This window comes from Cupressus sempervirens, chromosome 7 (assembly GCF_028749045.1).
Source record: "Cupressus sempervirens isolate cs-2001-9-10 chromosome 7, ASM2874904v1, whole genome shotgun sequence".
Lineage (NCBI taxonomy): Eukaryota > Viridiplantae > Streptophyta > Pinopsida > Cupressales > Cupressaceae > Cupressus > Cupressus sempervirens.
The window spans coordinates 359,486,019-359,500,793 of record NC_143124.1 but is presented as its reverse complement, the minus strand read 5'-3'; positions in this window follow the sequence as shown (position 1 = coordinate 359,500,793).

Below are 14,775 nucleotides of genomic sequence, written 5' to 3'. Positions count from 1 at the left end.
TACATACATATATACATATGTATGTATGTATGTATGTATGTATGTATAACACAATAAGTAAGATAGCTATATACAATAAATTTCATTTGTGTGCAAACAATGCAATTGAATAATTGATACATTAAATGCATGCTTGGAAAATGAGTACATTGAAGAATAGTTTGCATTTACATTGGTGAAATGATTAATTGAATGATAAATAATGGTGAGATATTAATACTTCATGATTTCTCACCTCAAATGTAGAAGAAGAACAAGGTTAAGTGAATAGCCAGAGACAAAAGTGATGGGAAGCATTAACAAGAGCTCTAAAAGTGACTTCTACATGAAGAATATGAATTGGTTTAGGTTCCTTCACCTTAATTATTGGGTTAATTGTAGGTGGTAACTTGACATTTGGTGAACATGAGAATGTGTCAATGTGATCAAGTTCATAGCTAGTTGTGGTTAAGTGGGGTGCTTAGATGGGTGTAATAAGATGAGATTTTGATAAACACCAGTGATAATGTGTTTTAATTAAAATGTCACATTTGCCACCTTTTCTACCCAGTGGATGGGTTCAAAATATAAACACGTATCTTTATTGAGGTCACTACAAAACCCAAGGAAATAGAATTTATTTCTAGTTTTTAAAGGTATTCATTGAATACATTATAAATCTATAGTTGCACAATGTTGTATGAGTTTTTAATTTATTCATTGAATACATTGCAAAACTAACTTAGTATTGTGAAGCATCATCAACAATTTATTCAATTAATACATTAGAAAACAAAGACAACAATATGGTGGCATAGTTTTCTAATGTGTTCATGGAATACATTACCAATGTAAGGTTATTGAATGTTGTCATAGTTTTGTAATAAATAAACTAAATACATTACAAAATAAACTGACACATGTCAACCATCAGCACAATGCAATTAGATATTGGGTTTGTGTAGGATTATGGTGGGCCAAACTATACCCTTATGTGGTAGTGTAAAATCAACAAATCAGATTTATGTCAACTTGTTGTGCAATTTTGAACTAGTCATGAAGTTTATATTAAAAAGTTGCAACAATATAATCTATTCAAAATGAGATGTAACTTCTAAACTACTAGGTCTTATCTAAAAATAATTTAATCTAATCAATGAAAAAAATGAATGCAATAGTACAAAACCTTTTGGGACAAAAATAAGAAGTAGGTGTATATCTAACCACCTTAATCACAATAAAATAAAATTTAAGATCCCGTATATAATAAGTAGACTTGTGCCTGGATGTGAGGCATATTTTTGGGTATTCTTATTATAATAAAAAAATTAATTATGAATTTTCTGCTACAACATTTTTAGGAAAAAAAAAAAAGGCTCATGTCTAACCACCTTAACTAATTCAAAATGTTCCAATTTTAATTTTTCTTTTTTTAGTTATAGTAGGTGAAGCATAGAATGTGACACATCATTTGGATTTCAAAAATGTTTTATGGTTTAAAATTTATAGTTATTTTTCAAGTAGTATATAAATCAACACTGTATAGATATCTTCATTTAAAAATAAGTAATAATTACTTATTAGACTCATATCTTGACAACAATTGTATTGGGGGAATTTGAAAACATCCTCAAAAACCCCATTTCATTCTAGAAAATTCAGTCAGATTAAAAGTTGTTAGATGCCTCCTCAAAGTCTGGAAGTTGCCTAAATGGGGCAAAATAACATTTTTTGAGTTGACCAAGTAGGCTAGGTAATTACCAAGCCTAATTGGATACCCAATATATTGCTGCCCAAATGATTTTTTTTTGTTTAGATATAATTGAATATAGGGTTCTAGTTGCATTTAATAAGTCCCTATACACTATATTCTTAATCTCAAATTTAGTTTTGCCAAGTGAGTGTCTATACACTTAAGTCATTTACTTAGTTCATGCCGAAAAAATAACATAAGCCGAGCACAACATGCATATTTAGAACATGCCAAGAAAACAGTGAATGCCAAGTCTCTCATGTGTTGAGTCACTCAAGTATCGAGAAAGACAGTATATGCCAAGTGTTTCAGGAGCTAAGCAAGCAGTAAATATCAAGTCATTCAGATGTTGAGTGAAAACATTGAAGTCACAGTATGTGCTGGGCATCAGAGACTTCAAATGCCAAGTAACATAGTTTTGACATAATTGTTTGTATTGGCACAAAGGCACAAACTACTATGTAAACCATTTTTTAGCCGACTTAGAGATTGAATTATGATATTTTGGTGATAAGGACAAATCTTAAGTTGGAATCCCTATGTACAACATGCATCCAATTAGGTAAATAAAATGTTTAAGTGGCAATATGGATGAATCAGAGTCATTGATTCATACCTAACCCTAAGTCACCTAGGTCTTCTTAAAGAGGACGAACCCTAAACTTCTTGTGTAAGTGAAAGGGAATGAATGAATGATCAAGGAGAGTTTTGCATGTGCAAACTAGGACATTCATGGTGATCAAGGCATTACGATCTAAATTGTAAAATCTGTTAGAGGATAATAGAAGAAGGAAGCAATGAAAAATAGAGAGACATTTGATCAACAAAGATCAAGTACATAGAAAAATAGAGTTGATTTATCATTAAGCATTAGAGTGCTAACCGCAGGATCATGGCTGAGACATTCTAACAAGTGAATTAGTTAAGTCTCTTAATAGAGCAGTCCTAATAGGTTGTATTGAAATCCTCTAATAAGGTGCTTACTTAATTGTGAGTTGAATTCTTTTTACCAGGCACACTTCTAACAAGGTGTTGAAATCCTCTAACAAGATGAGACCTAATAGTCTTTGTAAGCCTTTAATAGGGTAGACCTTTTACAGGGTAGATCATGATTCATGATCAAATGTTGTAACCTTCATCAAGTACACTTTATTACTGTAGTAGTGAAGATTTGTGGGTGTCATCCCCACCCCAATTTTACCTTCTCATTGGAGGGTTTCTGGGTAATCATATCTGGTGTTATATATGTGTGAATGCTTACTTATTTACATACTTTAGATGTATATGCTTTACATGGTATTTTAGATTACTTATTATTAGTGAATAGATTGTCCTCCAAGAATAAATACAAATTAACTCCAAAAGCCCAGATAGGAAGATTGAATATGCACTAACAATTGCATCACTTCACTATTGAAAAGTGTAAATGCCCTCTGAATTTATTTGGGTACAACTCCCCTTGCATGATTTATAGTGAATTCATAGCAATACAAATATGGATGCTTTTAATCAAAAAGCACAAAAGGTTTGCAAACATCTATCCATAAACATAACATAGATGCATAAAAACTAAGAAGCTAAAAGGAAATAAATGACACAAAGTCCATTTATCTAGATTTTGCATAACAAAAATAACATAAAGAAAGAAAAACTATTCATCCCAAATACACGAAAAGCATAGCACCAAGTCCAAAGGATAATTGTGATCATGATTAAATGTAGCAAATACACATTCAGAGAAAATTAATACCACTCCAAGTTGAATAATGATCAGAAAACATACATTTAAATTCAAAGTTGTAATATATTGTTGTTATACCCTCTTTGAACACAACAAAATGACAAAGATTCTGTTGTTTCTATACAATAATCACTATCTGGAAATGAAAATTCCCTTCCCCTGCATTACAATAGAATAGAAAAGAATAGAAAAACCCCTCTCTCAAAAGCCCAAAGTCTACAAAAAAGAGAAGTTTCTCCTACCCTAGCAAAAATTGAAATAAAATTGGAACTCCCCTATTTTTCTTTTGCAGGCCCCTTTATCTTTGACTGTTCCCATAGCTTTTTTAGTTATCATAACAACTTTCCTCATAACCAATTCTTGTAAAAGAAGCCTTTTTCAATGAGAGCATTCGGATCTTTGTAATTTTACTTGGATGACATCTGGACCAAGTTTTCCCCTTTTATAAAAAGTGACTAGGAGTCATACATTTTGTTTATTTTTATAATATCAAGATAAAGATTTTATGTCATATATGACACACAAGTTTGTGATGGAAGATGGCTTTTTTTACTGATGTCATGTATTTTCTAGGGTGCCATGTGCTCTTGACTGTTAGTACATTTTTTATCAATCTTGTTTTCACTATGTGGGCACATATTCATCCATAACACTAGCTCTAATTCAACAATAGGCTTCTCATGTGTGCAAATCGACCCCCTGGCCATCAACTTTGTGATTGAAGAAAAGGTGGAAGACTTGGGCAATGGGAATATACTTATTGGCATTCTACCAAGTGGCTCATGTGCTCTATCTATGTTCTCTCAACACTTGGGGTTCATGACATTTATGAGGATTAGGTTTCTCTCCCTCAATGTTCACGATGAACATTCAAATTTCACCGAATGCTTGATATTCTATTATGAAGATATTTGACTAGGCGGGTGTGACTACTCTACATGCCATATTTGTGACCCATCTTCGCATACTTGTGCCTTCTCACAAGGAGACTCGAGATTATACATCTTCCTTATGAGAATTATGCTTGATGTCTTCCATGGTGGCAACATTACTAACAAAAATTCATGTCTCTATCATACCACAAATCATTAACTATGCTTAGACAAGCATTTTGTTGAGAAATTTGCATGTATGCCTATGTTTCCAAGATGTCATAACCATAGAACCCGTAAGGTAAACCACGACTGGCCTCAGGTTCTCATTTTTGTGAATGCATACATGCTTGATCTTTAATCTTCATGCATTGACAATTTGAACCACCACTCCCGATGTGTCTTTCAATTGAGCTCTACATTACTCAAATTTCCAAAACTAAGTGATGTTATATTGCAACCATCACCTATCTCCATCTATTTGGGTGATTGCCTCCGTGGGCCATAACATTTCCTTAGGCTCGAATGGAAATTATCGTTACTCTATCTGGCACAATATGTGATCAAGAAAATGGATCGGATCCCATTCTGAAGCATCCTACCCACTCTTCCATGTCTATTCTAGAGGTTGATAGCAATGTGGTCTTCCATGAACCAATTTGTTGTTATTATTGAAGCATGGGCCACTTTCATCTATTCTACTTCAATTAGAACATGTTGCCTACCTTCTCTTAAAAGACTCGGGCTAGTGCATAACCTTCCAAGACCCATGCTTAATCTTTGCTTTAGAACATAGACTATCGACCATGTTTGGGTATGCATTATGCCAAATGGTTTGTAGATACTTAATGAACACCCTGATTCACATCCATATCCACATACTGATCATGAAAAATCTTGACCATGAGTGGATAAAGGGATGGGATAATTCATGTTTGTCTTTGAAACAAGATGAATCAAACTTGAGACACACGACCCTGATCATCTTAGACTTCATTCCTTGTAGACTTAGGCTTCCTTTTGACTGTGACATTCTATCAAATAGTCCACATAATGTGTGGACATTCTGTGTCTTTAAGTGTGACCATGGGCCTTCCTCATCCTTTCACCCTCTTGTTGATGTGATATGAGGCTTGGGTGAAAAATGCTCACAAGTTTCCACATCAACATTTTATAAGATGGTTTTTCTCTCAATGTTGAGGCACTTTGTCAAATGATTTTGTGCGCACTTGACATCTTAATTCCATTGGAGGAGAACTCGATTTATCATTTGGATAATGCACATTCAGAGGTTGATAGTTGTCCATGACTAGCTTCCTGTTAGTATTTGTTGTGACACATGCAACTGAGTCATTTTAGTAAGATTCTGAATGCTCAGTTGAAGCATTGATGTGTTGCTTCGGGTTTGGATTGGAGGATATTTAGTAGATCTTTCGAAGTCTTCATAGAGATTATAGTTGATTACGCCTTTTGGGTCATACTAATGTCATGACTTTGTGATGCTCTCAGTGCATGATATCATCTCACCATGAGTGATTATTTCTTCACAGATATGCCATCTAATTCAAATTTTAGAATCTCAATCTTATAATCATCTATTGGAAAGCTATTTTGGTCTTCGATGACTTGGTTCTTCAACTAGTTAGGGCATCTAAATTTGAGTTTTGGTTTGCATTGAAGGAACCATTTTAATTGATTTAGACCATATTGGACCAAGGTAAATCGAGGAAAACTCTATCATATTGTCTTAAACCATTCAATTTGAATAAGATAATCTCCTTAACCTGACTGTCCTGATTGTACTAGAGAAAACTACTGAATTTTGAAGTTGAATTTCAAACTAGGATATCGAAATTTGCATATCAAAGTTTGACTTGGATCTACATTTGAACTTTGAACTGTTGAGCTTCGAATCACTGGAGTTTTTGAACCACTTTGAACAGCCTGAACCACTTTGAACTTCTTTGAACCTTAGTTCAAAGTAGTTCAAGATCCCACATTGAAAATTTTAATACTGGGTCCATATTGGGTGCTAGGACTTATTTAATATGTGAGATGGATGTTTGGTGATTATTTTATGGGTCAAATTTTAAAGCATTGATTCATCCCCACCCCCCCACCCCACTCAGAAGTTTATCTTTCCTATTGTAAATTCCAACAATTGGTATCAGAGCACAATTCTCTTGAAGTGAAACTTTGCAGCTCTGAGGAAAGATCTTGGAAATGGAAGTTTACAAGTTGGGAAAAATCATTAAGAATCAAGGAATTGAAATACAACTCATTCTACATCAGTTGGATGAAGCAAAAGATGATCTAAAGAAATCATTGAAGAGAAGGAAGGAAATTTCTATTGAGGAGATTGACATGCAATATTGAGAGATGGACACTACTAAGCTATTTGAAAATGGAGACTCTAATGAATTTGATGTAGCAGTTGCATATCTAATAGAAAAGAACAAAATCCTAGCCGAAGAGATCAAAAATCTTAAAATAGAGCAAGAATCTCAAGCCATATTAATATGTGAGATGATTGAACAATAAAAGTAAGTAATGGAAGACAAAGTCATGATTGAAGATGACAAAAGAGTTTTGACCAGAAGACTGGAAGAGAAATCATCAAAGGTAACTAGGATTGCTAACATGCAATTAGAAACTTTAGGTCAAATGATGAATGAAAACCATGAACTAAATAACAAGGACATTGAGATAATATTACTAAAGTTACAGAATGAATAGTTGAGAAATGACCTAAAAAGGGAAAAGGAGTTTGCTAAAATTTTCAATAAACCAAATGAAGCTATTAAGTACTTTGAACAATTGATGAGGTCTCCTAGATCTAACAATGATACATCTAGACTAGGATACACAAGTACTATAGAAGGAGAATCATCTAAAATGTTGAAGAAAGAAGTAACAAAGGTAAGAACTCAAAACTTAATTATCATAATTGTGGTGAGAAAGGACATACTGCTAATGCATGTAGGAGAAAGAGTGTAAATCAGAATGTTAAGTAGAAGAGCATGGGTCACTACCATAAGTGCAAAAAAAAAAGATCATCATGCACATGAGTGTAGAACCAAGATAATAAACACTCAAAGATTTGAAGGATATTTCTATAATTGTTAGAAGTATGGACGCAGAGCTTTTGAGTGCAGATCCAAACCCATGTGGTCACCAAACATGCAAACAAAGGTAAAGTACAATAGAAACTCTTATAACTGGGATTATAACACAAGGTATAATTGTCACTACTATCAAGAGTATGGATATGTTCCTAAAAATTATATTAGGGCACACTTCAGAAGTGATTATAAAAAGTGGTTCAGTCAAGCCACATGTTTTAGCTATTTTAAGACTAGTCACATCAGTCGATATTGTCCAACAAGGTCAAAGGCACCAAGTTGTGAGTTCAACAAAGGCAAAGGCAAGGCAAACATTGAAAATGTAAGAGATGAGATGAACAAGACATGGAAGAAACAGGAGGATTGCAACGCATCAAGTGCAGAAGGGATCACTTCACCCAATGGGTCAGGTGATCACACTTCATCGAACTGCAATCCTCCTTTTTCTTCCATGTCTTGTTCATCTCATCTCTTACATTTTCAATGTCTGCCTTGCCTTTGCCTTTGTTGAACTCACAACTTGGTGCCTTTGACCTTGTTGGACAATATCAACTGATGTGACCAGTCTTCAAACAGCTAAAACATGTGGCTTGACTCACATGTAGACAAAGGTAAAGTACAAAGGCAACTCTTATAACTGGGATTGTAAAACAAGGTATAGTTGTCACTAGTATCAAGAATATGGACACATTCCTAAAAACTGTATTAGGACACACTTCAAAAGTGACTATAAAAAGTGGTTGAGTCAAGCCACATGTTTTAGCTATTTGAAGACTGGTCACATCAATCGATATTGTCCAAAAAGGTCAAAGACACCAAGTTGTGAGTTCAACAAAGGCAAAGGCAAGGCAAACATTGAAAATGTAAGAGATGAGATGAACAAGACATGGAAGAAAAAGGAGGATTGCAACAACTCTTATAACTGGGATTATAACACAAGGTATAGTTGTCACTACTATCAAGAGTATGGACACATTCCTAAAAACTATATTAGGACACACTTCAGAAGTGACTATAAAAAGTGGTTGAGTCAAGCCACATGTTTTAGCTAGTTGAAGACTGGTCACATTAGTTGATATTGTCCAACAAGGTCAAATGCACCAAGTTGTGAGTTCAACAAAGGCAAAGGCAAGGCAGACATTGAAAATTTAAGAGATGAGATGAACAAGACATGGAAGAAAAATGAGGATTGCAACGCATCAAGTGTAGAAGGGATCACTTCACCCAATGGGTATGTGAGACTAATATTCAAAAGAAATACTATCCATTAGTTCCAAAGATTTAGTTTTTAAAGATTACATATGAATGAATAGAGATGCAAAATGTTATTAGAAATTCATGAAAAATCTTTAAGTTTTGTTAGTTTTTCATGTTATTGTTGAGCATGAAAAGTTTCTTATGGATGCTGAGTAAAATATTAGTGGATGTTGAGCTAACAAAGTTGGTTAGTTGAGACTGAACTCATAATTTTTGTCGAGTGAATGGAAAGACATGTGGATGCTAAGTGAGCTTGAAATAAGTTAATGTCGAGCTTATAGATATCTATGCACTTCACATTAATTACATTGTTTTAAGGATATTTGATCGATTTCTGCTCATTCGACATCATTTGAATTTGAGATAGGAAGCGAAGAGCTAAAGGTGATGTGGAGCTTACCATCTGAAGAATTTACAAAAGATTTGAATGGGCATTTGACACCATTTCGTCAGGATTTGTAAGGTATTCATCATGTGCCGAGTTATGTTGTTTCATATTTTACAAACCCTAGATTTATGTGATGGCGTCTAGTTCTTCCAAAGGGAAAGAAGTAGAGGGAAAGGAGGTTCTAAATGTTCAATTAATCATCAATGATATTAGGCAACCTATTTTTAAGGCTATTTTAGATATAGCATATAAAAAAGATCCCTCTAGTGTGTTATCTATGATACCACTACGAGTTTTGATGATTCAAGATGTCAGAAACTAGTATACTTGTAAGATTGGTAGTATTCATGACATGGAAATAAGAGAAGAGTATGGAAGACTTTGTGAGAATGGATCTTTGAAAGAACAATACAACATTGTCAAGAAGATAGGGTTAACTCGTGCCCTAGATTTCTCAAATGTTTTCAAAATTGAGTGGATAAGGATTGTTTTAAGCATAATTCATGACAACTCAGTATGGCTAGAGAATGGGCTAGTTAAAATTACAAAGAAAATCATTCATAGGGTAATACAATATCCAACCCTAGATCGGCCAAAGACTATGAGAAGTGAGTTGAAGGAAGTCATTGAGAATAACATAGGGACTGTGTGGAACAAAAGGGGAATGACAATTGATACAGTTACATATCCCCTAATAGCCTTTGCAGTGAGGGTAATAACACATAAGTTTTATCAATCAAGAAGATTAAACAATATACCTTGCATTTCAGTGGACATGGGCTATAAAATTATGAAGAAAGATCATATTTATGATCTTTTCGAGTTGTAGTTACAATAATTGATTGAAAATCTAGGAGTAATAAAGAAAAAAAAGAGTGCTCAATGCAAATTTGGATCTATTTTGGTATGTATTTTTTTCTATGTGCGGAACACATTTCCTACTTTTGGCAAGGCTGCATGGAAGACAAATAGATTGATTGCAATACAGATAGGAGAGTTCATTGAACGATTAAGAAATAACTTTGAGTCAGTAATGACTAGTTATTTTGAGGATTTCAAGCAATTTATGAAAAAGAAATTAAGGATACCAGACTCACTAGTGGAGAAACAATATGATGATGTTTGCTTCCTAGTTGACACTGATTATACATATATACAAGCAACAATTCCTATAGTAAGATGGCTAAGGCCATTAGGATGTGAGATAAATGTTGATAAGGCCTCTACAATAATCACAACATTACTTGTAGAAGAAGTGGAAAAAGAAGCCAAAGATTTTGGTAACTATGAACTGGTCAAATATAAAATTACTATGGAGTTGAAGATTGCCTTTGTAATCAAAAAGAAAAAAAAATTAGTGAAGAAACTAAAAGAAAAATTTGGTGAAGGAGCCAAAGAAGAGGAGGAGGAAGAAGAAGAAACACAAGCTCAAGCACCACTAGCACTAATACAAGGCCAAGGAGAGGATCAACAAGAGGAGGAGATAGAAATTGTAGAAGGTGCCAAGGGAGAAGAAGCCAAGGAAGCACCTACTCCTACTAACAAGAATAAGAGGAAGGCAAAGCCACTTGTAGTGACAAAACCAAAGAAGGTTGCAAAACCAAGTCAACCCAAACCCATAGCACCTACCACAAGGGGTAGTACTAGAGTCACTGCACAAAAGGCTAAAGAGGTAGCCAAGCCTAAAGAGCTAGAAGGTAGACCATATAAAAGATAAAGACAAAAGTATGTTTCTTAGGTTAAATCTAATGAGGAGAAGACCAAATCTGATGACAATAGCAAATTCCAAGTGGTGAGTCACAGTCCCTCCTTAGACTTAGATAACTTATGTGAGAACATTAGAAATAATGCTAACATGTCAAGTCTTTCCCATATTGAATTTAATAACCTTGGAAACATAGAGAAGAATAGAGTAGAGGAGGCAATATATGTCATGATGGCTACTTTTAAGAAAGCTCCTCTAGAAATTACCAACTCCATACCTAAGAGTTTATATGATAGAGTTGAGAAAAAATGACACTATTGTTTAGACACAAAGAAGCAAATTAGGGAGACAACACTTACTCAAGTTATGCCAAAACTTAGAAAGGCACAAATGTCTAAAGCCATAAATAAATATGTTGTGAGATTTGTACCTAAATATAGGGCATTCAACATATTATAGAACAACATAGAAGATGTTGTACTAAAGTCCAAAGAAATGTGGAAGATTACATATGGACTAGCCACGACCAAAGAAGGTGAACAAGAACCTATTCAGGTGAAAGATGATGAGGAAGATGAAAATGTAGAAGACACAATTGGAGGAGGCACTTATATGGATGTTGATATTCAAGCAACAACTGAGGAAGAGAAACAACCAGATTAGAATGTACAAAATACACAAATGTCAAGTATCAGTCCTCCATAGGTAATAAGTGCAAGTATTGAAACTATAATAGTAGAGGATGTTTCTAATCCTACTGATTAGAACATCAACCCCCTAATAGAGGAAGATTTGAGAAGAATACTTGACTAATCCACACTATAGGCCAAATTATGTGATAATCTTGTATTGGTAAGTGTTGATGAAAATTAGAAGGTAGAATCTATGACTGTAGGGGAGGAAGTGAAAACACAGGAAATATCACCAATCACTCCTCAAGTCACAAGTGTACAACCTTCACCACATCTAGTTGTTTATCAAAGGAAGGAGACAGTAGGATGCACTGTCAGTACACCCATGGGCAACACTCTAGTCTCAGAAAATACACAAGAACCTGAAAAAGACAAGGCTGAGATAGTTGGACCAGATAAGATGGAGACACTAATCAATGATGAGACACCAAGTCAAACAGGTCAGGTAGATGCACCTACACCTACAACACAAGATCAAGGTGTAGCTGAAGTCAACAAGGAAGAAAAGAACAAGCCTAAAGAGACACATTTGATAACCAAGCCAAAGGAGCTAGAAGCAATTCAAGCACTGGTAACATTACCAGAATCCACAACTCCTTCTATTCAAACTCTTCAAAAGATGAGCATAGATGCAACACCTTTGCAATTCTTAGTGCCGAGTCCTAGTTCATCAAAGTAGAAGAGGTAATAACCTATGGAGATGTTAGCCTAGATGAAGAAATTGTATTGCCCAAGTTTGATTATGTAGCAATAACAATTGAGTAGATGGGTATACTTCAAGAAGCCCTAGTAAGAAAGAAACATCAAGAACTACTCAAAAGGGAGCATAGGCAGAAGCAAGCTTTGATTGAGATCAAATAAATTTTCTTAGATGGATTTAGTCTGCCTCCTCCAGATGAATCAAAGCCAATCATTTAACAATTGAGCAACATAGTGGAAAAAGTAAGTAATAGAGACCTTGATACTTTGTCAAATTGTTAGAATGGTCTAACAAGAAGTTTCAAGCTAGAGTAAATGAGAAGATATCTAGTTAAATTGCACTCACACAAGTTGCAATGGCAACTAAGATAGATAGTGTGAAGAAGATACTTGAGAAAATTTTCTCTTTGTACACCAAATTGTGTAATCCTACACTCTTCACACAAGAGATAAAGAATCACATCCCAAGCTTGGAAAGTTAAATGCAGTCATCGATAGCTAAATTTTCTATAAATCCAGCTCAAAGTGAGAAACATTTTAGGTCCCTATTGCAAACCCAAAGTCAATTAGCAACTTTACAAGCAGATGAAACCAATATCAAGGCTTAACTAATTAGCATCCAATCTACATTGACTCCTCATATGGAGATTCTACACAAGGAGCCAGGCTATGAAAAAATACTCATGAAGAAAGACCCCAATCTTTCTATATTAGATGACTTAGTGCACCTTGCTATTGAGCTAGCCATCCAAATTAAGTCTTTGGAAGTAGCACGTGATAATTGGGATGCAACTCTTAAGATTATTCATGAGGTCCATAAATCTTTTTTGGACAAATACACTATTAGTGTATAACCCATTAACATTAGTGTCAAAAAGGGGGAGTAAGGTATAAGGGGGGGAGCAAATAAGAGAAAGAAAAGAATGGAGAGTAAGAGAAAGAGAAAGCAAAGAATGGGGAGTAAGAGACAGAAAGCAAGCAGAAAATAGAGAAAGAGTATCAGTTGACACAAACCTACATAGTAGGAAAAATATTTTGATACAAAATAAAGTATAGAACAAATCAAACAACTCAGGGGGAGTTATAAGATTTTGAGGTATAAGTCATGTTGCAAAATTTTGATAAATAGAAATTTTGTATAGAAGTCAAATAAGAGTTTATGTTATGCTCGTAAGAATAAGAGTATTAATGTATGACCAAGTGTTTTTGATACTCATGTCAAAGGGGGAGATTATTAATCTTAGATTTAGCTTTGCGAAGTGAGTGTCTATACACTTAAGTCATTTACTCAGTTCATGCCGAACAAGTAACATATGCCAAGTACAACATGTATATTAAGAACATGTTGAGTAAAAAGTGAGTGCCGAGCCACTCATGTGCCAAGTCACTCATGAGTTGAGTCACTCATGTGCTGAGTCACTCAAGTGTCAAGCAAGACAATAGATGTCGATTGATTCAGGAGCCGAGTAAGTAGTGCATGCCGAGTCATTCAAATGCTGAGTGACAACATTGAAGTCACAACATCTGCTAAGCACTAGGGACTTTAGATGCTAAGTAACACGGTTTTGACATAGTTGTTTGTATTGGCACAAACTACTACGTAAACAATTTTTGAGCTGACTTAGAGATTGAATTATGATATTTTGGTGATAAGGACAAATCTTAAGTTAGAATTCCTACGCACAACATGCACTCAATCAGGTCAAGGGAAGGTTTAAATGACAATATGGATGAATTACAATTGTTGATTCATACCTAACCCTAAGTCACCTAGGTCTTCTTAAGGAGGACAAACCCTAAAATTTTTGTGTAAGTGAAAGCAAATAAATGAATGATCAACGAGAGTATTGCATATGCAAAACTAGGACATTCATGGTGATCAAGGCATTATGATCTGAATTGCAGAATTAGTTAGAGGAGAACAGAGGAAGGAAGCAATGAACAACAAAGAGACATCTAATCAAGAAGGATCAAGTACACAATAGAATAGAGGTGATCTGTCATCAAGCATCAGAGTGCTAACCGCAGGAGCATGGATGATACATTCTAACTGGTGAATCAGTTAAATCTCTTAATAGAGTAGTCCTAATAGGCTATACTAAAATCCTCTAACAAGGTGCTTACTTAAGTGTGAGTTGAAGTCTTTTTACCAGGCACACTTCTAACAAGTGTTGAAATCCTCTAATGAGTTGAAACTTAACAGTCTTTATAAGCCTTTAACAAGGCAGACCTTTCACAAGGTACATCATGATTCATGAGAAAATATTGTAACATTTATCATATACACTTTATTACTACAGTAGTGAAGATTTGTGGGTGTCATCCCCACCCCAATTTTACCTTCTCATTGGAAGGTTTCTAGGTAATCATATATGGTGTCATATATGTGTGAATGATTACTTATTTACATGCTTTAGATGCATATACTTTATATGGTATTTCAGTTTATTTATTGAATATGTGAGATGGATGTCTGGTGAATATTTTATGGCTCAAAGTTTAAAGCATTGATTCACCCCCCCCCCCCCCCCCCCCCCCTCAAAAGTTTACCTTTCCTATTGTAAATT